The sequence below is a fragment of the Prionailurus viverrinus genome, chromosome B2 (genome assembly GCF_022837055.1).
Source record: "Prionailurus viverrinus isolate Anna chromosome B2, UM_Priviv_1.0, whole genome shotgun sequence".
Taxonomy (NCBI): domain Eukaryota; kingdom Metazoa; phylum Chordata; class Mammalia; order Carnivora; family Felidae; genus Prionailurus; species Prionailurus viverrinus.
This window is the reverse complement of record NC_062565.1, coordinates 54,345,182-54,368,993: the sequence shown is the minus strand read 5'-3', so window position 1 is coordinate 54,368,993 and position 23,812 is coordinate 54,345,182. Positions and strand designations below refer to the sequence as shown.

The window sequence follows — 23,812 nt, the reverse complement described above, 5'->3', positions numbered from 1 at the left end:
ATCATTAAACCATTTACCAGGAGCAAGTTTGACAAATATTTTCTGTTAAAGGGGTCACATAGTTTAAGTTTTGCAGGTCAAGAGGCAAAATCGAGGATATTATGTAGTTCTTATATAGCAAAAGAAAAATAAATTTTCACAAAATTTTTATTCACAAAATTGAAAATATACTAATGATAATTGAATACAACTTTTTGTATGACAATTCTAATGAGAATAGAATTTTTAAAACTAAGATCTTGTTTAATTGGGGTTCAAAGTTTTCCTTACCATCAAAATCATTTGCAGGTGTTCATTGTTAATGCTGACCTGCAATGAGATTTTATAAATTCCAGATCTGAAAATGTCTTTTACACCAATAGTTGCTGTCATATACTGATATTAATCCATGAGTTTGTAATTTTCTTAATTGAGGTAAAATTCACTATTTTCATCATTTCAATTGTATGTTCACTGGTTTTTTAGTATATTCACAATATTGCACAATTATGCTAGGAAAGATAGGATTTGGTAGGCAGAGAGGGAAAGGTTACAACCTGAGGTCCCTGAGTGGGGAAAAACACATTTTAAAACATTTCTTCTGGGAATGTCTGACCTCAAGCAAATTCCCTCAGCTGTAAGTTTCCTCTTAAGAATGTAACAGATACCACCGACTCCCCCTTCTGGTTCCCCTAAGGAATTTGACAATGACAATACCTAACTAAAGGGCTCCTGGGTGGCTCAGTCAGTTAAGCATCCAACTCTTGATTTCGGCTCAGGTCATGATCTCACAGTTCAATGGGTTTGACCCCTGTATTAGGCTCTGTTCTGACAGTATGGAGCCTCCTTGGCATTCTCTCTCCATCTCTCTGCTTGGGATGCTCTCTCTCTTCTCTTTCTGCCCCTCACCTGCTCCCTTGTGCACTCCTTCTCTCTCAAAAATAAATAAACAAAATACCTAATACAAAATGCCTAACTAAGATAAATAAACCATAAAACTTATGTTATATGAAGGATGGTATAACCATAATCTGACTCCTCACACAATGAAGTCGAGCCAATCAGGAATGAACAACCCACCACCTAGTTATCATACCATTAACGGTAGAACCTGAAAAGGAACAAGGGAGAAAGAAAAGGGGAGGTGACTAAAACCTTATAAAACAAGGGACCTATAGTAGGCAAGGGACCATAGTGGGAGGGTATTCACTTTCAAATGTCCCCTCTCTGCAAAGAGAGCTTTCATAATATTCTTATTTATACTTATATAGGTAAGATATTCTTAGTTAAGATGTTCTTAATCTTATACTCTAATAAACTTTTGCCTGCTGCTCATTTTATTTTGTGTCTACTTCTTCATTCTTCGAAGCAGCAAGAAAACAAATCCCGGGTATTGAGTTAAAAAAAAAATCATGTAACACAATCATCCCCAAGATAGTTCATACCTCCCAATATAAGCAAATAATTTTAATTGAGGATATTCATCTCCTAGTAGACTTTAAAAAATTTTTTTAATGTTTATTTATTTCTGAGACAGAGAGAGACAGAGCGTGAGTGAGGGAGGGGCAGAGAGAGAGGGAGACACGGAATCTGAAGCAGGCTCCAGGCTCCCAGCTGTCCGCACAGCGCCGGACGCGGGGCTTGAACTCATGAACTGTGAGATCATGACCTGAGCCGAAGTTGGTCACTCAACTGACTGAGCCACCCAGGTGCCCCTCCTAGTAGACTTTTATAGAATTCTACTAAATTCTTTTGATATTTGCCTTTCGTGTGCGACTCCATTGCAACAATTAATTACTTCCAATTAAAGGTTAGGTGGAAGCCCCTCATTGCACAGTTAAATGTATTTTGAAATAGGTTTTTGCATTTCTTTGCATTTTCTTTGCATTCATTGAAGTCTGAGACACAATACTGGAACTGTAATTTGAACTGGAAAATTACATCTGGTGTAAATCTGAATGGGGATGAACATCTCAATTCTTGTTTTCACTTATGGCAGCAGGGGAAGTGTATAAAGTAGCTGGAGACATTACTTATGAGTGACATATTTGTTGTTATTGAAATGACTTTACCTGAGTGTAAGTTTTGCATATAAGTACATGTTTTGTCTTGCAATTTTGTCTTGTAGTTTATTAACGAATTCATTAAGAAACATTCAGTCTGCAGCAAAAGCTAATTTCCATTAGTCATTCAGGATTCCAAAAGCCATTCAGCCTTCCATAGGAGTGGTTGAGGGCAGTTCTCATTCACAAAAAATTTCAGTCTTGGCCCTGAATTCAAACATTTGCAGTGAAACTTCACCATTGCTAAGGTTACTGAAATGCTGTACAGCAGGGCAAGTTAGAATATTCAACTTCTACTTCTGAAAAAACTCATGGAACTGATGATGGCCAAGTCCACAAGAATGAAATTCACCATTGACACTATTGGTTCAATAATGATAATGATATTTTCACAAATTGCAAAATGATCTTAAAATTATAAGAAAATGCAAAAGATTGGGAATGGCCAAAACAATCTTGAAAAAGAAGAAACTTGGAATATGCTCACTTTCCAATTATAAATCTCACTACAAAGCTACAGTAATCAAGACAGTGTGGTACTGGGGCACCTGAGTGGCTCAGTCGGTTGAGCATTCATCTGACTCTTGGTTTCAGCTCAGGTCATAATCTCACAGTTTCATGGGTTTGAGCATTGGGTCAGGCTCCACGTTGACTGTGTGGAGCCTGCTTGGGATTCTCTGTCTCCCTCTCTCTCTGCCCCTCCCCTATTCATGCTGTCTCTTTCTTAAAGTAAATAAATAAACTTAAAAAAAAAAGTGTGGTACTGGCATAAGGATGGACATATAAATCATTAGAGTAGAATTGAGAATCCTGAAATAAACCTTTTACATTTATGGTCAATTGATTTTTGACAAGGAAGCAAAGACAATTAAATGTGGAAAGAAGAGTCTTAGCAACAAAAGGTACTGGAACAACTAAAAATTCATATGCAAAAGAGCGCATCTTACCTCACACAATACACACAAATTAATTCAAAATTTACATTTAGATCATAGACCTAAAAGTAAGAACTAAAACTATAAACTGTTAGTAGCAAACACAGGAGTAAATTTTGTGATCTTGGGTTAACCAATGATTTTATAAATATGACAACAAAACCATTATCTTCATCATCTTGATGAGACCATCAAGAAAGTAAAAAAGGTAACCCATGCAATGGAAGAAAATATTTGAAAATAGATCTCATAAGGGGCTTGTATACAGGATACATAAATAACTCTTACAATGCATTTATAAAGAGACAATCCAGTTTTTTAAATGGGCAAAGGATTTAAACAGGCATCACTTCAAGGAATATATACAAATAGCCAATAATCACACAAAAAAGATGGCCAATGTCATTAATCATTACAGAAATGCTCATAAAAACTATGATTAGATGTCCCTTCATACCCACTAAGATGGCTATAATAAAGACAGCAAATAATAAGTGTTGGAAATTGGAACCCTTATACACTGCTCGTGGGATTGCAAAATGGTGCAGGCATTTTGGAAAAGTCTGGCAATTCCCCCAAAATTTAAACATTGAGTCATCCTGTAACACATCAATTCTACTCCTAAGTATATACCCAAGAGAAATAAAAAACATATATCCGCACAAAAACTTGTATCCAAATGTGCATAGCTATATTATTCATAATAGCTAAAAAGTAAAAAACAAAAAACAAATGCCTATCAACTTATGAAGAAATACATAAAATGTAGCATATCCCTAGAGTGAAATATTATTAGGCAATAAGAAATAAAGTTCTGATGTTACAATATGTATGACCCTTGGAAACATGCAAAGTAGAAGACACCAGTCACAAAAGATCACACATTATGTGATTCCATTTATATGAAATCTCAAGAATAGTCAAATTTATAGGGACAGAAAATAGATTAATGGGTTCTTAGGGATAAGAGATTGTGGCAAGGAAGGAGATATGATTGCTAATGCATATAAGAATACCCTTTCATGTAGAGAGAACAAAAATGTTTCTTAAAAATTGGATTGTGGTGATGGTTGTGCAGCTCTGTGAATATACAAATAATATTGAATTGTAAACTTCAATTGGGTAAATTGTAAGGTATGTAAATAATATTTTAATAAAGCTATCTTAAAAAGCATGGAATATGTTCAAAATATTTTCTGTGAAGTACCTGCTGATAAATTATAAAATGAATGACAGTAGCTTTAAACACCTTATATTTTCACAAGTTTGTAAATTTTTCCAGTGAAACCTTTTTCTGCTACACACATATTTCTACCACCATCAATTGTAACACATCTTAGTAGATTCCACTTCAGGTTGTACTGAATCATTGTTTTCCCAGCCTCTTTGAAAATATTCTCTCCTGTGGTTGTTTCACAAAGAGTATTTATAGAGGCTAATTTGTCAGTCACTCTAAATTCAGCAATTCCTCCCAAATAAACAAGAACAACTGAGCAGTATCAGTAGCATCTGTTGAAATCATCAAGTGCCAAGAAAAACTCAGTCATTTGCCTTGTTTTTATTTTTATTTTTTTAAATTAAAACAATTCTTTTTTTTTTTGAGAGAGAGAGAGAGAGAAAGAGAGAAAGAGAAAGAGAGAGAGCATGAGTGGGGGAGGGGCAGAGAGAGAGGGAGACACAGAATCCGAACCAGACTCCAAGCTGTCAACACAGAGCCTGACGCTGGGCTTGAACTCATGGACTGCGAGATCATGACCTGAGCCAAAGTTGGACACCCAACCAACTGAGCCACCCAGGAGCCCCTTATTTGCCTTGTTTTTAAATTGATTATTATGTTGTCCCCAATGTTCTCGGTTCTTTGAACAACTGTTTTTTGCTGAAAGTCTAATGGTCTTAAGTTTATTTTCTGGGCACATGTCTTCAGCTACTGGCATGATCTGTAAATGGTTTTCCTTGCTTGGCTATCAAATGAACCACTCAGAAACTTATTTTGGTTGCATTTTCACTTCATTTTGTTTCATTTGATTGTTTAGTAAGCTCTATGCCAAATGTGGGGCTTAAACTCATGACCCCAAGACCAAGAGCTGCATGTTCTATTGACTGAACCAGACAGGAACCCCCCATTTCTTACTTTTGTGAAGAAATTCTACTGGGATGAGATATTTCATTTTACATTTTCTAATTTTTCTGACTGTTGCTGTCTTGTGAATTGTGAATATTGGGACGAATGCTTAGTTTGGTAACGTTGACATATATCATGTTCTTTTAGCACACCTATGGTGTCACTGTATCATAAATGCAATGCTTTGCCCAATTTGATGACAAAATAATCCACACCCCACTCTGCTTTAAAAGCATGAAACACCTGAGGGGGGCGGGGTTGCTGGGTGCCTCACTTGGTTAAGTGTCTGATTTGGGCTCAGGTCATGTTCTCATGGTTCCTAAGTTCAAGCCCCTCCTCCGGCTCACTGCTGTCAGATCCTCTGTCTCCCTTTCTCTTTGCCCCTCCCCCACTCATTCTCCCCACCCTCCTCAAAAATAAATAAGCATTTAAAAAAAAGCATGTAATACTTGGGGTGCCTGGTCAGTTAAGCATCAGATTCTTGATTTCTGCTCAGGTCATGATCTCACAGTGGTTAGATTAAGCACTGCTTAGGGCTCTGCACTGAGTGTGGAGCTTGCTTAAGCTTCTCTCTCTTCTTCTCCCTCTGTCCTTCCACCACTTGTTCTCTCTCTCTCTCTGTGTGTCTCTCAAAAAGAAAAAAACCTGAAATGCAGTTTTCTCTCTTTTTCTTTTTTGACATGATTGTCATGCACTGGTAATAAAAAATAAATAAAATAAAATGCCTTGGTATGACAATATGCATGACACTAAAACACTGTGAAGTTATTGTAACTGCATTACTGTGATTTGTGGGATACTGAGCAGCAGTACAAAATGATGAGATTGCCTCGTATAGTTTCTGTCACAACAACTCAACTCTGTCCTCATAGCATGAAAGCAGCCATAATAATACGTAAACATGTAAGTGTGGATATGTTCCAATAAAACTATTTATGAACACTGAAACTTTAATTTTGTATGATTTTCACATATTATGATATGTTATGCTTATCTTGATTTTTTTCAACGATGTAAAAATGAAAAAGCATTCTTAGCTTACAGGCTGTACAAAAATAGGTGGCGAGCAGATGAGCATTAGTTTGCTGAACGCCATAGGGGCTCAGTTACAGTATTTAAATGCAGTTTAAACCTTGTCACCTGCTTTCTTTTCTTCCATCTTCACTTCTTTTCCTGTAGAACAAGCCAGCTGCTTTAACTTTTCTCTCCTCAGTGCCTTACTTCACTGTACATTATTACTAATAAATTAAGATCAGTACTTGAGAGACATAATACGTACATAGAAGATCCTACGGCAAATCGTTATTATTTGATAAAACTGAATTTTGCCAAATATAACTGATACAGACCTGTTAAGTATCATTTAGTGATGGTAATGGATATCAGACTCCGAGGTCACTGGGGTTGAGGATAACTCCAGGGTGGAGGGAGGGGGAATGGGAAGTTACTGTTTAATGGGTATAGACTTTCAGTTTTGCAAGATGAAGAGTTCTGGAGATGGATGGTGGTGATGATCACATGACAATGTGAACGTACTTAATGCCTCTGAATTATATACCTTAAAATGGTTAAGATGGTAAAGTTTATGTTATGTGTTGTAAACACACTAAGAATATTGGAGAAAATTAGTTTACAAAAACGTTGCTTTTGTAATAACCTTACCTGTAATAAAATTTTCTCCTGCTAATATGATTTTTTTATATATAATTTATTGTCAAATTGGTTTCCATGCAACACCCAGTGCTCATCCTAACAGGTGCCCTCCTCAATGCCCATCACCCACTTTCCCCTCTCCCCCACCCCCCATCAACCCTCAGTTTGTTCTCAGTTTTTAAGAATCTCTTATAGTTTGCCTCCTTCTCTCTCTGTAACTTTTGTCCCCCCCTTCCCCTCCCCCCTGGTCTTCTGTTAAGTTTCTCAGGATCCACATAAGAGTAAAAACATATGGTATGTGTCTTTCTCTGTATGACTTATTTCACTTAGCATAATACTCTCCAGTTCCATCCACATTGCTACAAATGGCCAGATTTCATTCGTTCTCATTGCCAAGTAGTATTCCATTGTATATATAAACCACATCTTGTTATCCATTTGTCAGCTGATCGACATTTAGGCTCTTTCCATAATTTGGCTATTGTTGAGAGTGCTGCTATAAACATTGGGGTACAAGTACCCCTATGCCTCAGCACTCCCGTATCCCTTGGGTAAATTCCTAGCAGTGCTATTGCTGGGTCATAGGGTAGATCTATTTTTAATTTTTTGAGGAACCTCCACACTGTTTTCCAGGGTGGCTGCAGCAGTTTGCATTCCCACCAACAGTGCAAGAGGTTTCCCGTTTCTCGACATCCTCTCCAGCATCTATAGTTTCCTGATATGTTCATTTTAGCCACTCTGGTGTGAAGTGATATCTCAGTGTGGTTTTAATTTGTATTTCCCTGATGAGGAGAGACATTGAGCATCTTTTCATGTGCCTGTTGGCCACCTGGATGTCTTCTTTAGAAAAGTGTTTATTCATGTTTTCTGCCCATTTCTTCACTGCATTATCTGTTTTTCAGGTGTGGCGTTTGGTGAGTTCTTTATAGATTTTAGATACTAGCCCTTTATCCGATATGCCATTTGAAAATATCTTTTCCCATTCCGCCAATTGCCTTTTAGTTTTGTTGACTGTTTCCTTTGCAGCGCAGAAGCTTTTTATCTTGATGACGTCCCAATAGTTCATTTTTGCTTTTAATTCCCTTGCCTTTGGAGATGTGTCAAGTAAGAAATTGCTGCGGCTGAGGTCAGAGAGGTTTTCTCCTGCTTTCTCCTTTAGGGTTTTGATGGTTTCCTGTCTCACATTCAGGTCCTTCATCCATTTTGAGTTTATTTCAGTGAATGGTGTAAGAAAGTGGTCTAGTTTCATTCTTCTGCACGTTGCTGTCCAGTTCTCCCAGCACCATTTGTTAAAGAGACTGTCTTTTTTCCACTGGATATTCTTTCCTGCTTTGTCAAAGATTAGTTTGCCATACATTTGTGATCCAATTCTGAAGTCTCTCTTCTATTCCATTGGTCTATGTGTCTGTTTTTGTGCCAATACCATACTATCTTGATAATTACAGCTTTGTAGCAGAGGCTAAAGTCTGGGATTGTGATGCCTCGTGCTTTGGTTTTCTTCTTCAATATTACTTTGGCTATTCAGGGTCTTTTGTGGTTCCATACAAATTTTAGGATTGCTTGTTCTAGCTTCGAGAAGAATGCTGGTGCAACTTTGATTGGGATTGCTTTGAATGTGTAGGTCGCTTTGGGTAGTATTGGCATTTTAACAATATTTATTCTTCCAATCCATGAGCATGGAATGTTTTTCCATATCTTTGTATCTTCTTCAATTTCCTTCAAAAGCTTTCTATAGTTTTCAGCATACAGAGCTTTTACATCTTTGGTTAGGTTTATTCCTAGGTATTTTATGCTTCTTGGTGCAATTGTGAATGGGATCAGTTTCTTTATTTGTCTTTCTGTTGCTTCATTATTGGTGTATAAAAATGCAACTGATTTCTGTACATTGATTTTGTATCCTGCGACTTTGCTGAATTCATGTATCAGCTCTAGCAGACTTTTGCTGGAGTCTATCGGTAATATGATTTAGTTAAAGAGTAAATCCTCAAGTTTCCTCAAAAACACACAATTCTTTCAAGACCAACCAGAAGGGACATATCAAACCTCTTTTAGAATGACTACTTTTCAGGAGACTTCAGGCCAATATTCTGTTACACCATCTACAAACAGATGATTCAATGTTTATATTACCTGCCAATTAGCAAGTTCAGAAGGAATATTGTGAATTTGGTATTAAACACTCTTAGTTCCTGATAGTAGAAGATTCACCTAGTAGTTCTCTGCCCTTCTTTATTTTTTATTTTTTGCTAGAAGAAATCATTTCATTAATTCCCTAGATAGTACATGTAGAATGTGAAATTAAACATAAGCACAGCCATGAGTGCACCTATGATATGTGGTTGGTTGAACAATATAAGTCAGTGGCTTTCAACCTTTTTTGGAGGTTTTACATTTTGATCTGGGAAACAAACACACAAAATTAAAAGAAAATTCATGAAACATTCTCACCCTTACTATATGTGATACACTCTCTCCATTTCTAGTCTATTTACTATATTGTTTTATTTTTAAAAGTGCTGATCATAGCGTATTAAATTGATTTCACAGCTCACTAATAGGTTATAGCTCATAGTATGAAAAACAATGTTTTAAGCAACATCCAAATTATGAAACACATACTATCTACAAAATGAGACATAGAGAAAGGGTAGCTTTATAACTAAAGAAAGCAAATGAAGTTAATAAAAATATAAACTCAATGCATTTAGGTTTACTTTTAATAAGTTGATATAGTCAATATCGGAATTCAAAAGGCAGAAGCCCACCTCTGAAATTGTAATAAACAAAAGTCACCAAATTTAAGAAAAATAGATGAATATCAAAATATAATTCAATGTAATTCTCATTGGCCTTTGAATCGCAATATAAATTCTCTGTTATGAACTGAATAAAAAATGTGAAAGGCAAGTACAGCACTATAGTAAAGCCTAGTTGCCCTTACATAATTTTCAAAAGTTTCGGATTGTTTTTTATACATATCAGTTTTGGAATGTTCAGACATAAAAGGTCCTTTGCACTACCCAGGTCAGAATATGGGCTGAAGACTTCCCTCTAAATGAGTTCCAAAGTGCCAAGAAAATGGTGCCAACATAATTCTAAATATTCACTGGTCAGTTTAATGTTCTCTGTGAAATGGGCTCCCAGTTTCAACTCAGCCTCTAGTAAAGTGGGACACAGGGGAGGGAGATCCATAGTATTTTTAGAAAATTATATATATGCTAGAGGAAGAGAAATCAAGATCAGAATGGCTTCTCCTGCAATATCCACAACACTCTATGAGCAAAACTGGGGCTTGTATGACTTTCTCATCAAAGTGCTCTTGATTTCTGCATAGAAATTACTAGGTTGTACTCATGTCCAATAGGGAGGTTTTCAACTCACTCTTTTTACTCCTTCCATTTCCAAAGAACATCTAACCCATTTTCAATTTCCAAGTTATTCCAGCAATATCCTGATTAAAAAGATGATCAATATACTTTAGGATGATTCAGCAACAGAGCCAAACTATAATGACATTACTTAGACTAGACTGAAGACTATGTGTGAGCCTAGGAAATGTAAAATATGTTTGAAGGACTGTATACCTGAAACATTTTTAACTTTCCATGATGGGAAAAGAAAAAGACAATCTTACAGGCCCAGGGTTTGCAGAAATACTTTTAATAAAACTAATTTAACTAGTAAGCAGTGATACCATGCAATGGCCTCTATGTAATCACTATCTAGGAAAGGAGTTAATTTTGGTCACCCTACTGCTCTTACATGACATCCTGCCCTATATGACATTTCTCCAATCCTGTCTCCTTCATTTAATAACAATAAAAATACAGCTAACATTTACTGAGTGCTTACTATACATAAGGTACTGTGCTAGCATTTTACCTCTACTATCTCATTTAATTCTCATAGTAGTTCTCTAGGATATGTACAATTATAATTCATACTTGACAGATGAGGAAACTGGGTTTCTAGTGGACCCTGACAACCACTCCTAATTGCTAACTCGTAAGCAGGCTAAAGAAGGTCTCTAGAGCCAGAACTTAGAAACTAATCATCAAATCACCTTGCAAAAGATTCCGTTAACTCCAGTAACTAGGTTTTTTGCTTTCTTCGCTTGACTAAGTCCCTTAAAGTGTCCTCCTTGCTGAAGTTTCTGCTTTGTAGTCCCACTCCCTGAGAGACAAGTCTTGACCTGCTTCTTAGGACTGTAGTCCTGCTCAGACACAAGTTCTGGAGACCCTCCCTTCATCCCTCCATCTCCCTTCTCTAGCCATCTCTATTCTGCTGCCTAATTAGGAAGCTGACCTGTTTGGGCTTCTTATCCTCTTCCCAGTTGGATTTAGCCAGTGGGGTGTCCAAGCAGGAGATCAAAGGGAAGGAGGACAAAGAGTCAAAGAGAATTTAACCTCTTGCCTCCTTTCTTATGGGGTCATCTCAGACTTTTATAGTAGCTTTGTCTATATGATCTTCTCCTTTCATATTGGAATACCATTTCTTTTCCTCTCCCTTTGAGCCTATGTCTGTAAACATTTCCATTATGACTAACCCTGGGGTACAGCATTGTTCCTCTTGGTTTCCCCACACCCAGCTGTTATGGTCTGAATGGGTGCCCTCCACATACACTCTCCCCCACCCAAATTTGTATTTTGAAATCCTACCCCACTTAGGTCATGGTATCAGGTGATGGGGCCTTTGGGAGGTGATTAGGTTATGATGGGGGAGCACTCCTGAATGGAATTAGTGCTTTCATATAAACGGCTTCAGAGAGATCCTTATCCCTTCTACCAAGTGAGAAGTCAGCAGTCTGCAGCTTGGAAGAGGGTCTTACTAGAACCTGACCATGTTGGCCCTCTGATCTTGGACTTCCAGCCTCCAGAAGTTGGGGAAATAAATTTCCATTGTCTCTGTAAGTTACCCAGTCTCTGGTATTCTGTTATAGCAGCCTGAATGGACTGACACTAGACATCCACATTAGCTTCATCATCTATACTAGAGTTTCTTTGTTTCTCTTGATCTGGCAAGAGAGCCAGATGCTAAATGATCCAGCTTTTGTTTTTCCTGAAGTTAGATAGCTTACTTTCATCTTAATGTGTTTAGGAAGAAGACTTTTATACAGAGAGGTATTAGCACAGAAACCAGAGGCTGGGAATGGTGGAAGACAATCTTTACCTCCTCTACAATGTTACTTATCCCTATCAATTGTCTATGAAAAGCTTGTAGCCATGCATGGAGTTATTTGAAAGCCTGCACAAGAAAGTATATGCAAAACTTAAAAGGACTCTGGACAAGGCTTCCTGTGGTTCCAGGGTCTCCAAAATCTCTAGGAAACATCAGTTTTTGTGAGAAGTTGTGGCTATTTTTCTGTTACCATCTTCCCTGCACCCCCACCAACCCTTGGTATTTATGTGACTTTTCCCCATTTATCAGAAACAGATGCAGAGTTAAGCATAAAGGAAAGTAAATCAATTAAAAGTTACATTTTAGAATAACTGTAAGTCATGTAAATCATCTTCCATTTCACATTTTTTTGATTAATGCAGATCATTCTATTCATCTTGAAAGCTGAGGGCAAGATGAGATCATTATGCTTTTTACTTCAAGTAATCATATTCTAGAACATTAAATTTTAGACCAATTTCTAAAATTCACAAAATGTAATAATTCTGATGCAAGAATCAATGTCTATGCATAAAAATCAGGAGTGATTCAACTTTCAAATATTAATTTATCATATCAATTATAACATGAAAGGACAAAGTAATTTCTCTTTGAAATATCTGCCCCATTATACCCTATATTAATATCATATATTAATGAAATAACTGGTTAGCATTTACAATGTCTCTATTAATTTTTTACTTTTATGGTCTCAAAAGTTGAGGTCTAAACATAATTAATATGCTGAGTCACATACTTGAGATAATTTACTTAATAAATCACCTTAAGTGGTTTGCCCCCTCATCTGCTACCAATAACTTTCTCATCCTAATATTTTTTCATACCACGTTAAAGCAACATTAAAATTAAAAAAATGATCACCTACATTTCACACTTTTTATTAAGTTATTTCCCTACCTTCTATGTATAGGTCATTAGAAAAATGCATTCATCTGTCTTTACAACTTATAGTATTTTTCTATCAATAAATTCATAGAATGATAAAAAGGGAAGGAAATATAAAGGGCCATGTCTTCTCTGTTACTTGTATTGCCAAACCTGGGTGTGGGCAGCCATAGGGCAAGTCAGGACTAGGAAGTTAGTTAAGGGTGGAGAATGCAAGTATTGATCAAAGAAGGAAGCCCAAGGAAATGGAATGGATCTACTCAATCCAGCTAAAGTCTAGAGAGCTATATAAAAGCAAGGAAGGGTAGATGGGTACTGTGAGTTCAAAGTGTGGAAGTCAACCTCAAGGTTCAAGAGTGTCAAAGATTGAGAGGAACAGGGGGCTCAATGGTGGTGGCATTTTGGGACAATGTTGTGAATCCAGGATTCTGAATTCCAGTGGAGAAATTGCTCAAACAGCCAAGGGGGGACAGAACCTCAGGAAGATGTTCATCTTATTCACAGCAAGAGGGGGAGGACTAAACATCCTCCTACCAAAGGATAGAAAGCTGACTGAAATACCTTTTTCTGTTTGTTTGTTTGTTTGTTTGTTTGTTTTTTTTGGTAGAGGTAAAGTCTTGCTACGTATGTCATTTGAGAGAGTTTTCCAGTCTGAATCTCTTCTAAATATATTAGATAATAAAGCAGTGTCACATAAGTGGTCACAAACACAGGACCTAGAATCAATCAAACTGTCTGGATCCATAACCATAGATCCAATACTTACTAACCATGTCACATTTCTGTGCCTGTTTCCCCATCTTTGAAAAGGTGATAATAACAGTATTATGTCTCATAACACCATTATGAGACTATATGTTAGGTATATTAATAGCATATTTATTAATTTATTTATTTAGTTTATTAATAGTAGCATTTTTATTCTTAATTGAAGGAAAAAGACCCAGATCCTCTTCATATAGCTTAGATTACACATATAGTGTGTGTGTGTTTGGTGAGTGGTGGCTTACAAGGGGCAGCAGTGGGGGAGGCATTAAGAAACATAGTTAATTAACTTGGATGCCTGTGAACTATATGAGACAAACCACAATCTTACTTAAAAGTATAAAGAAAAATTATTAGACCAATCCTCCCCCTTTTTTTTAAGTAGGCTCCACAGCCAATGTGGGGCTTAAACTCAAGACCCGAGTCACATGCTCCACCCACTGAGCCAGACAGGTGCCCCTTTTATGAAAGACAGAAAGATGGTCTCTAATAGAGGCCCTTTTCCAAAGTGGGACTCTGCTTGGCCCCCCAAGCCTGTTTAGCTTCCTGGAGGTACTGATTTGAATTTACCCAATGATGGGGCAATGAAATGGTAATTTTCAATAAAAGAAGTCTTGCTAGACTGAAGGATAGAGGAAGTACTCTAGGAAAATCCCTCAAAGGGGAGGAGAAGATCTCTTGTGTGCTGGGAAACAGCTGATATACTGCTGGAGTATCTGGCTGGCCCTCATTCATCTGAGTTGGGTTAGCCTAAGGACAGTCAGATGAGAGAAAGGGTAGCTTCCCAAACCTAACTGGGAGGAATTCCTTCAGGGGAGGGGCTGCAGTGGGCAGGGAGGCAGTGTAAATGAAAAGCATGCAACAGAAACCATATGGTTTTTGAAGTGCTGGAGAATCATGGCACTTGCTGGCTGTGTCATCTTGGTGGAAATTCTGTTCCCTATGCCTCAAGGTCCTTATCTATAAAATAGAGATGAGTAGTACCTATCCATTGTTGCTGTGAAGATTAAATGAGTAAATGTATGTAAAGAAACATTTAGCAGAAGTATTAGCTACTTACTAAAACAACTTGGTTGTCCACCCCAGGACAGCCATTCAGTAATGCAAAAGTCCAGGACATGTTGTCTCACGCCCTTTGAGTGAGAGGGACAGATGAATAAGATTGGACCAACCAACTCCCAGGGTGCTGCTGGTGGTGTCTCTTAATCCAGGCACTGAAACCCAGACTTCAACAGCTCACAGAAGGCAGACCACCAGGGGTTCTGGTACACTAACTGCAGTCCTATCGTGTCTTCTCAAGGTGGATTCCTGCCTTGTTTCAAATGGACACAAAAAGCAATTGTGCTTACTTACAAAGAATAGTGCCTACTAGACTCAGAGCGGGCTGGGACACTTAAGTAAGTAATGGCATCAGTTCAAAGTCTGTGTGGAACACATAAATGTTGTGTCACTAAACCCTTCACAGTCTAGAGGGTCAGAAGGGAACCTGGAGGAAATAGAACCAGCCAGACGGAGAGATCAGAACACCCCTGGAAACTGGGCCTGTCCACTGGAATGAGAAAGTCAAATGATGAAATAACCAGCCTCATGATGTGGCAGAATGGGATCACAGTGATGAGACATTGGGGCCAAGTGTTCTGAAAATATGGTGATGTTGGGGGGGCAGGGGAGTCAAAGTTCATAAGCATGGCAAATGTGGGAAGCTAGACGTATGAGTAGATGGAGCTGAGTGCTTGGTATGGACAGGCAGTCTTCTATACCAAATGAAGGATTATCCTTGTTGGATTGAGGGCCCCAGTTACCAAGTTTCCACAGAAGGAAGAATGTTGAAAAGCCTCAAAGATTGTGGGTTGAGGCAGGATTTAGTAAGAGTAATTGCTACATTCACCAGGATGTCTAGGAGTAGTTTTGGGGAGCTGGATACTAAGTCCTTCTGCCTTTCTTTTAAGCCTTAAGACTATGGAGATCCTTGCAGACCCTGAGCTCAGAACTAAATTTTAGGACCAGTGTTTTTGGCTCAGAATAGACTTATCTATCCAAACATCTAGCTATAAATTGGGATACTTAACTGGCCTGAAGACAGCTCAGTAATCAAGTTAGCCCTTCTTTCCATGATAGAGGTCTATGGAAGTGGTCCTAGATAGTTAACCCAGTCTTCCCTTTCAGTGTTAGAACTGGCATCTCAATGAAAATTACCTTAGGGAACTCACTTGCCTCTTTCCTAACCTGTTCAAAGTTGTAAGAGGACAGGAAACTCACAGCAGATCATGTCCAGTTAGTCTCAGGGTGGACAGCATTTGCCTGCATTTGGGAGATGTCCCTGAAATTTTATAGGTTAGAGTTGAGAGTTTCCTCAACTCATCCTAGACTGACAGTGTTTATGACACTTCTCCCAGTCTCAGGGGAGGTACTTAGGTGATGCTAATGTCGATGAAACGAGAGAATCATTTGATACTGCAGAAACGTGGTATCTGTATGGTTCTGATGATTCTCTCTCTCCCTCCCTCTCTCTTCCTTCCTCTCTTCCCTCCCTCCCCTTCTTCCCTCCCTTCCTTCCTTTCTCTTTCTATCTCTCATCTCTCTCTCCTTAATAACTCTTTAAGAACCTGATGAAAACTATGGATCATGGTCCCTAAAAGGGACCCACATTTTTATGCATAATTTCAGGACCCTAGAAGTCTGTTTATGAATTCCAGATTAAGAACTCCTGCAGCAGATAGGACCAGCAAGAACAGGCTTTAGTTTCTTGGCTTTCTTCATTGAAATGCAAACTTTACTATATTCTAATATGGTGTGTTTGCTGTTTTGTTTCTCTTTTTTACTCCAGAAAGTGTGTCGAGGTTAATCAAGACATTTTAAGATATACTTTTCTTTCTGTTCTAGATCTGTGGGATGTCATTATATTGGGATAATTTCAATAACCTGTGGAATTGTGTGTCACTGAAAACAGTTTTTCTAATCATCAGTTACTCATTAAAGTTCTCTGTTCTTCTAGAGTGTATTACGCTACATGAAATAAGTCAGTCAGAGAAAGATAAGTATCATATGATTCACGCATATGTGGAATTTAAGAAATGAAACAGATGAACATAGGGGAAGGGAAGGACAAATAAGATAAAAAGTGAAGGAGGCAAACCATAAGAGACTCTTAAATACAGAGAACAAACTGAGGGTTGCTGGAGGGGAGGTGGGTGGGGGATGGGCTAAATGGGTGATGGGCATTAAGGAGGGCACTTGTTTGGATGAGCACTGGGTGTTATATGTAAGTGACGAATCATTAAATTCTACTCCTGAAACCAATAATACATTATATGTTAACTAGCTTGGATTTAAATAAAATTTAAAAATAAAAAAAAAAATGAAAAAAAAAGTTCTCTGTTCTTCTTGGGATATTTGTTACCTCTGCTTAGTGACATTATTCTTTCAGGCTATCAGCATGCTGATGAATTAGCATATAAATTATTAGAACAAAATATTTAATGCAAAAAGGCTACAAAATATTATTATAAGAAATGGAGGAAATTTAGCTGGAAATGTTGCTATCATTTCATTAAGATAATATGGGATTTTATGCAGAAACATTAGTCAAGATTTTATTCATCTCAAGGCACCTGGGTGGCTCAGTTGGTTAAGTGACCTACTTCGGCTCAGGTCATGATCTCATGGTTCCTGAGTTTGAGCCCTGTGTCAGGCTTTGTGCTGACAGCTCAGAGCCTGGAGCCTGCTTTAGATTCTGTGTCTCCCTCTCTCTCTCTGTCCTTCCCTCACTATCTCTCCCTCCCTCCCCCCCCTCCCTCTCTCTCTCTGTCTCAAAAATAAATAACATTTGAAAAGATTTTATCATTGCATATTTACCATGCAACTATAAACCTCCTATCTTACTTTTTTTCTTCTTTCACTTGAGAATGCAGTACAAATGCTTGTATCTTATATGACAAGCCTTACCTTGGAACTCGAAGGCACTAACTTCAGCTTTCAAACTTGCTTTGTAAATTGCCCTTACTTAGAAATGGTGGAAATATTTTACACTCTCTGAATAGTAATGAACAATGCTGCTCAGTGATTTATAACTCTAAGAGCTTTATAATTTGATTTATGAACAGCTCTCAAATTTTCCATTGGCAGTTCATACAACTATGAGTAAATTTTCTGGCCAAATGACTTAGTATTTTGCTGCATGACTAATCCCACACTCAATGTTAGAAACTACATAAATGAATTCTATTTGCTTGTGGATAATAAATGATTACTTTCCAAAAACTGTCTGCAAAGCATTCTAGAGTAGATGAATTCAATTACACTGACATTTTAAAAAAAACTCTCAGACTCCGTAGACTTTTTTTTGAGAAATCTGTAATGTTCACAAAAAATAACTTTCCCCCCATGCCCCAACAGCATTATTCTAGATTCTGTAACCCACAGGACAATAAATCCTAATTAGGCTCTAAAATTCCTAAAATGTCACAAGAACAATTTGGAATGATTCACTTGAAATATTTTCTCTTACAATGATGCCTGTAAGTTATTTCAAAAGTTTTTATTATGGCAAGATGAGTCCTTTCCCATGTACTGAAAATATTTGATATTACTGCAAATAATAATTTTTCCTTCATAAACACAAATTTTAAAAAGACATCCACCCACATGATGGCTCCCTTGATTCTGGTGGCTAGAAATTGCCTCCAAGATTACATTAGATGATGTAGGTTCTTCTAGATAATGAAGCTCCTTTACCTTTCAACACAAGAACATGTGCTTTGTTGGCACAGGTCTTGGTCTCACTCTGTCATGAAAAGCCATTTGTGAATAAATAGGTGACACAACACATTGCCTCAGATACCTCTCAATTTTCCTTTTATGTCATTTAAATTCTTTTTTTAATTTTAAAAAAATGTTTATTTTTGAGAGAGAGAGAGAGAGAGAGAGAGAGGCGGGGGGGGGGGGGGGGGGGGGGAGAGCACGCACAGGAAGGGGAAGGGCAGAGAGAGAGGGAGACACAGAACCCAAAGCAGGCTCCAGGCTCTGAGCTGTCAGCACAGAGCCCCACATGGGGCTCAGACCCACAAACTGTGAGATTATAACTTGAGCCTAAGTCAGACACTCACTGACTGAGCCACCAAGGCTCTCCTATGCCACTTAAATTCTGAGAGTGAAAAGCTTCACCAGTCCAAACTCAATAAGATCCATTTCTAAAACTTTGTTGCTAGAGTCATTCTTACCTACACTTTTTGTTTCCAAAGGGGTCATATTTTTATGTAGTGTCATTGTGTGATTATCAGTTGGGTAATACACTCACTTCCATTTAAGTTGTAATAAAAGCTTACAGATAACCTGGGCTACATTCCAAGACATTCCTTATCTTTGTCTAAAAAAAAATCACTCTCCTAGTTTGAGTGTTAGTAGTCAGGGATGGTGGGGAGGAGACCATGGGCAGGGAGCCATCCTAACCAGTCAGGGTGAGTGTTAACTGCAGAGTCAAAAGCAGCTGGAGAGCAGAAAGAACCCATGGGGGTGGGGGTGGGGAGAAGACTGCAGGTAAGTTCAAAGAAACAGCTAAACCACACCTGGCCAGAAGAATGCCTTCTTCCCTCCTCTCTTTAACTCTCAATTTCCCCTCCCTCTGTTGGTTCCATTTCTCAGGTTCCCTGGAAACTTGTTTAGGTACCGCTATTCTGACCAAAAAAACAAAACAGAAACAAAACAAAACAAAACAAAACAAAACAAAACAAAAAACAAACAAAAACCAAAAAACCATTACTCAGGCTTTAATCCAGGTCTCTCTACTTGTCCCTTTTAGATGAATTAACTTTTAGAGTTAGAATTTAAGTTTTAGGGTTAAATTTCTCCAAAGATTGTGGACAGAGGTTCTCTACTGTTTTCACCTCCTACTCCCTCTTAAACATGTTGATGTTTGGTTTTAACCTCTCCCCACCACAATGAATCAGTACTCTGGAAGGTCACCTCATCACCAGTCCTCAGTCCTTGTACACCTTCCCCTCCCATTTGTGCCTCTGTTCTAGTGTGCCACTAAATTGGAACACTTCCTACTCTGGCTTCCGTGGACTTGCCTTCTGCTGTCCTCTGCAGTCCACAAATGAAAGTTGTCTCCAAAGTTCTGGTTCCAAAGTTCTGGTTTCCTAGTTTCTCTTCCTTAGTCATTTTGTCCATCATGACCTCAACTATAATTCATGTTCATGACTCCCAGTCTGTCTCCGGTTCTGACGTTTCTACCCATGTTTCCGTGGGCTTGTTGGATAATTTTACATGGACATTCTGATGCCTCTCTCTCAATGGGTCTAAGATTCAGTTTGTCCTCTTTTCCTACAGAATTGTCCTACCACCCTAGCTCAAAGGTTGAGTCATCTTCATTCCTCCCTTTCTCTAAGTTGGTCACCACAAAGCTTAGGGTGGAGCCTCCTTTTCTTCCTGATGCTTCTCCTGACCCATGAATTAGGAATTTGTGCCACAACTTCCCATCTCTTAGAGAAGTACCACAGAGCTTCTATCTTTATTAAAGTCCGTTACTCACTCTTACTTTGGGAGGCAAATGACTCAGTGATGGGGGAAGTTGAGGAGGGCCTTCCAGTTGATATATGAAAGGTCCCCTTCTCACATATGGTCCTGTCTCTTGTTCACTAATGCTGCAAACCTCATGAGTGGGAGAGTGTCACGCTCTTTTTGGCCTCTGGTCTCCTGGTAAGAAGTAGAATCCTAGTGCCCTAGTGTTGGGAAGGCCTGTAGTTCTTCAGCTGTGACCAGATGGGTGTGCAGAGTTAGGAGAAAAGAAATAAGGTATCTCATTTTGGCCTTGAATCTAAGCCATGTTCTTCAATCTGACTTTACTCTGAATAAAGTTAATATTTTTGTTTCCTTTTGGTTCCTCATGTGTGTTCTCAATCCAATTTGGCTGAGAATCCAAAGGGAAGAAGGGCTGCGTGATAGGTCATCTTCTACATTCCTGACACCAAACACTCCTATTTTTATCAACTCATTTGTCTTCTCTTGGGTGACCGAGCTAACTCACTATCATAAAAAATCAAAATATTATATATACTTTTCCATCTTGATTGCTCATTTCTTCATATGAAACATTGACCAAGGACCTTCCTCCTCCATTCCTACCGCCAAACCTTAATCTTTTTGTGCCTTTGATACAATGTCAATTATTCTTTGTAATGAAAACCTAGCAGAAAGAAAATATATGAATTCTATTAAATTAACTTCCAAAAAGGATTGATTGGCTAATTTAATATTTATTAAATTCCACAATGCATTAGCATTACATAAACACACAGAAAGAAGCAATTAATAACATGCCATTATTTGGAGATGGAAATGATAAATTAGCAACAAATCAGAAAACAATGGAACCTAAATACTAAATTCTATCAATGATCTGTTTTCCTTATTATTAGTATCCTTGAGGTAACTGATGTAAAGAACAGACACAAATGCATCTAAAAAGAAATATCTATAATCCTACTGCACGCAGTTAAAGCATTTGTCTGCCAAGAGAGATAAATGATGTTCTTGTGTATACTTGAAACTTATAAATGGCTGCAGCAAGACACAGGATGATAACAATTGTGCTAAAGTAATAGCTCAGAAAACCATAATTGCTATTTAGTTGCTTTTTGTTGTTAAAAATGCAGAGTTTGGAGCAAATTGGTTACTATGCTGTGTTTGTGGTCTTAGACATGTTTCAAGGATATTTAGACCATTTTAGCTCACTCACAAATTTTAGTCAGTGAGAAGTATCAAAGTAAAACTGACCTTTCTAAATTCTATTAGTCATTTCTCCCAATGTTTGCAAAAGGTTAGTTCATTTTTGTTGTTGTTTTAAATTACTCTACTGGGCCATTGGGAGTCAATGCAGTAAAGAATTCTTCCTTTCCTGATGTGCCACACATTGTGGACACTCTTCAATACTCCTGCACAATGGACAGGAGTACAATCTCTCACTGCAGTGGGCTGCGGTTATCAGGAGACCTTTGAGCAATGTGAACATGAGGCTATCCTACCTGTCAGACCGCGAGTGCCAGGGGCCTCTGAAGCCTATCCTGACTTGTAGTATATAGCCTATTCTCTGACATTCAACATTCCCATATACAGCATCTTATACAGCATCTGCAAGCAAGGTCCTTGCATCTTCAAACCCAAACAACCGAATATGATACAACATGTCAACAACTTGACAAACGACCGAATGTGATACAACATGTCAACAACTTGACTGTTTATTTTGTTTTAGGAAACATGTTGCACATAAGAACATTTAATCCGTGATTTCCCACGTTTATGAATCTGGCATTTAGGAAATGCATTAGCCAATGCCTTTTGGAATTTCCTTTAATGCTTACACATGGTAATGTGCTCTAGGCCTTAAGAACATCAATGGTTAAGCTTTTATGCAGAGTTGTACTGTTGATTTTGTATAGTTAGAAAACAATACTGATTTAAAATTCCTACACGCAAATAAAACTTAAGTATTGTCATCTATTGTTTGAATGCTTTTCAGAATTTTACAAATTACTTTTCTATGACAATTTCTTCAGTGTCTCAAATGTTCCAAAGTAAGAGTCCACCTTCGTAGTTATTAGAAACTCCACAAATGCAGTAATATGTTACTTTATGTCACTATAATTGCAGTTGCCTTATGCGGGTAAATAAAACAAAACAAGTTAAAAACAGCCCCCCACAGGAAACGCCTGCATTGCCTAGGGTGCAGCTTAACGCGGTATAGCGAGCGAGCGCTGGGCCTGCCAAGGCCAACCGATGCCGCAGACTGCAGCCGCAGCGGCGTCCGGGCCAGGTGGCGGTGGCTGTCCGCAGAAAGGCACACTGCGGCGCTCCCGCCACACCTTCTGCGTTGGCATTGCACCAGCGACCACTGTAAAATCTCCCGGCATCAACAATATACTTTTTGCTGGTTATGAAGAAACGGGAGGGGGCCGGAGGGAATGTGTTCATTTTGAGTGTGACAGATCATTATTTCCTCACACTCCCTGAAATATTTCTCCTCAAAATATTTACAAGCCAATCTCCAACTTCCTTTATCTGCCAGGTCCCTAAATCTTAAATTGCCTCTCTCTCCAAACGCACTAGATGAGTCAGGGCTTGACGGTAAATGCATGGAAGTGCCCGTTTCTCGGCTGCGAAATAGCACCTAGATTTGGGGGGGTCACAGTTCATGTCTGCAGACCGGAGCGTTCTACCGGGGAGCGCTCCCACTTTAGAGAGGCTTGGAGAGGGTGGGCCTCCCGTTCTTGGAAAACCCCAATTCCCAGGGAAGGCCCTTCCCGGCATTCACGCTTTAGCGTGCGAGGAACCCCCCGCAAGCAATAGCTCACCCGGCTGCATCCTCCAAAGCCCCAACCTCGGGGCGGGGCGCGGGGAGGTGGGAGGTGGGGGTAGCACCGCCTGCAGGCTCCCGCCAGCGCCTCACGGTTTTCCCCCTGGCTCCTTGGCGCCCCCTGTCGCCGGGCTCCCCAGCAGTTCGGCCCAGGGAGGCTGGATAGGTGGAAGCCCCAGGTGTCGGGGAGCGGAGAGGCGCGCGATCTGTGCACCCGCGGACCGCACGGGCTGGCGGGCGGCCCCGCGGGAGGGCGCTGGGCGCTCAGGCCCGGGCGCAGCCCGCGGCCGCCGCCGAAGCCGCCGCAGCCATGTCCGCGCGCCCGCGTTGCCGCAGCCCGGCCGTGATGTCATCAGGCGAGCCCCCGCCGCGGCGCCCCATTCCCGCCCCCCGCGGGCCGCCGCCGCCGCCGCCGCCGCAGCCCGGGCGCCGAGTCCCCGCCCCGACCCACGTGCGCCCGGCTTGTGGGATGCCGAGGCCGGCGGCGGCCGCAAGACGATGCGCGGGACCCGGGTGGCCGCGGCGGCAGTGCTGCTCCTCCCAGCCCGCCGCGTCCCTGGCGGGGCTGCGCCCGGGGGCTGCGCACGGACGGGGGCGGGGGCGCCTGGGGAGAGAGGGGGGAGGCTCCCCGCCGCCAAGTCCCTGCCTCGTCGCCGTCTGCTGAGTCATGGCAAGCGCTCCCCGCAGCCCTGGATCACTCGCATAGCGCGGCTGGCGCGGGGTGCGCAGCCATTGGGCTGGGCGCGGGGCCGCGAGCGCCGGGCATGACGCGCTGAGCCGCGCTCGCCCGTGCCCGCCGCTCCGTGGTGCGCCCGGCGCGGGTGCCTGTGCCGCCGCCCTCCAGCCCCGCCGCCGAGCCGCCCCCGCCTCGCCCGCACCA

The 23,812-nt window shown here is 40.0% G+C and overlaps 1 protein-coding gene across 2 annotated transcripts in view; it reads right to left on the bottom strand.

The window, feature by feature from the left end:
• Positions 1-23,229, bottom strand: part of BEND6 (BEN domain containing 6) — a 62,881-nt gene extending 39,652 nt beyond the window's left edge. For both annotated transcript variants that reach the window (XM_047859429.1, XM_047859430.1), the window contains exon 1: positions 22,931-23,229. The gene's annotated coding sequence lies outside the window, so the exon portion shown is untranslated. The remainder of the gene's footprint in view (positions 1-22,930) is intronic.
• Positions 23,230-23,812: the final 583 nt, after the last annotated feature.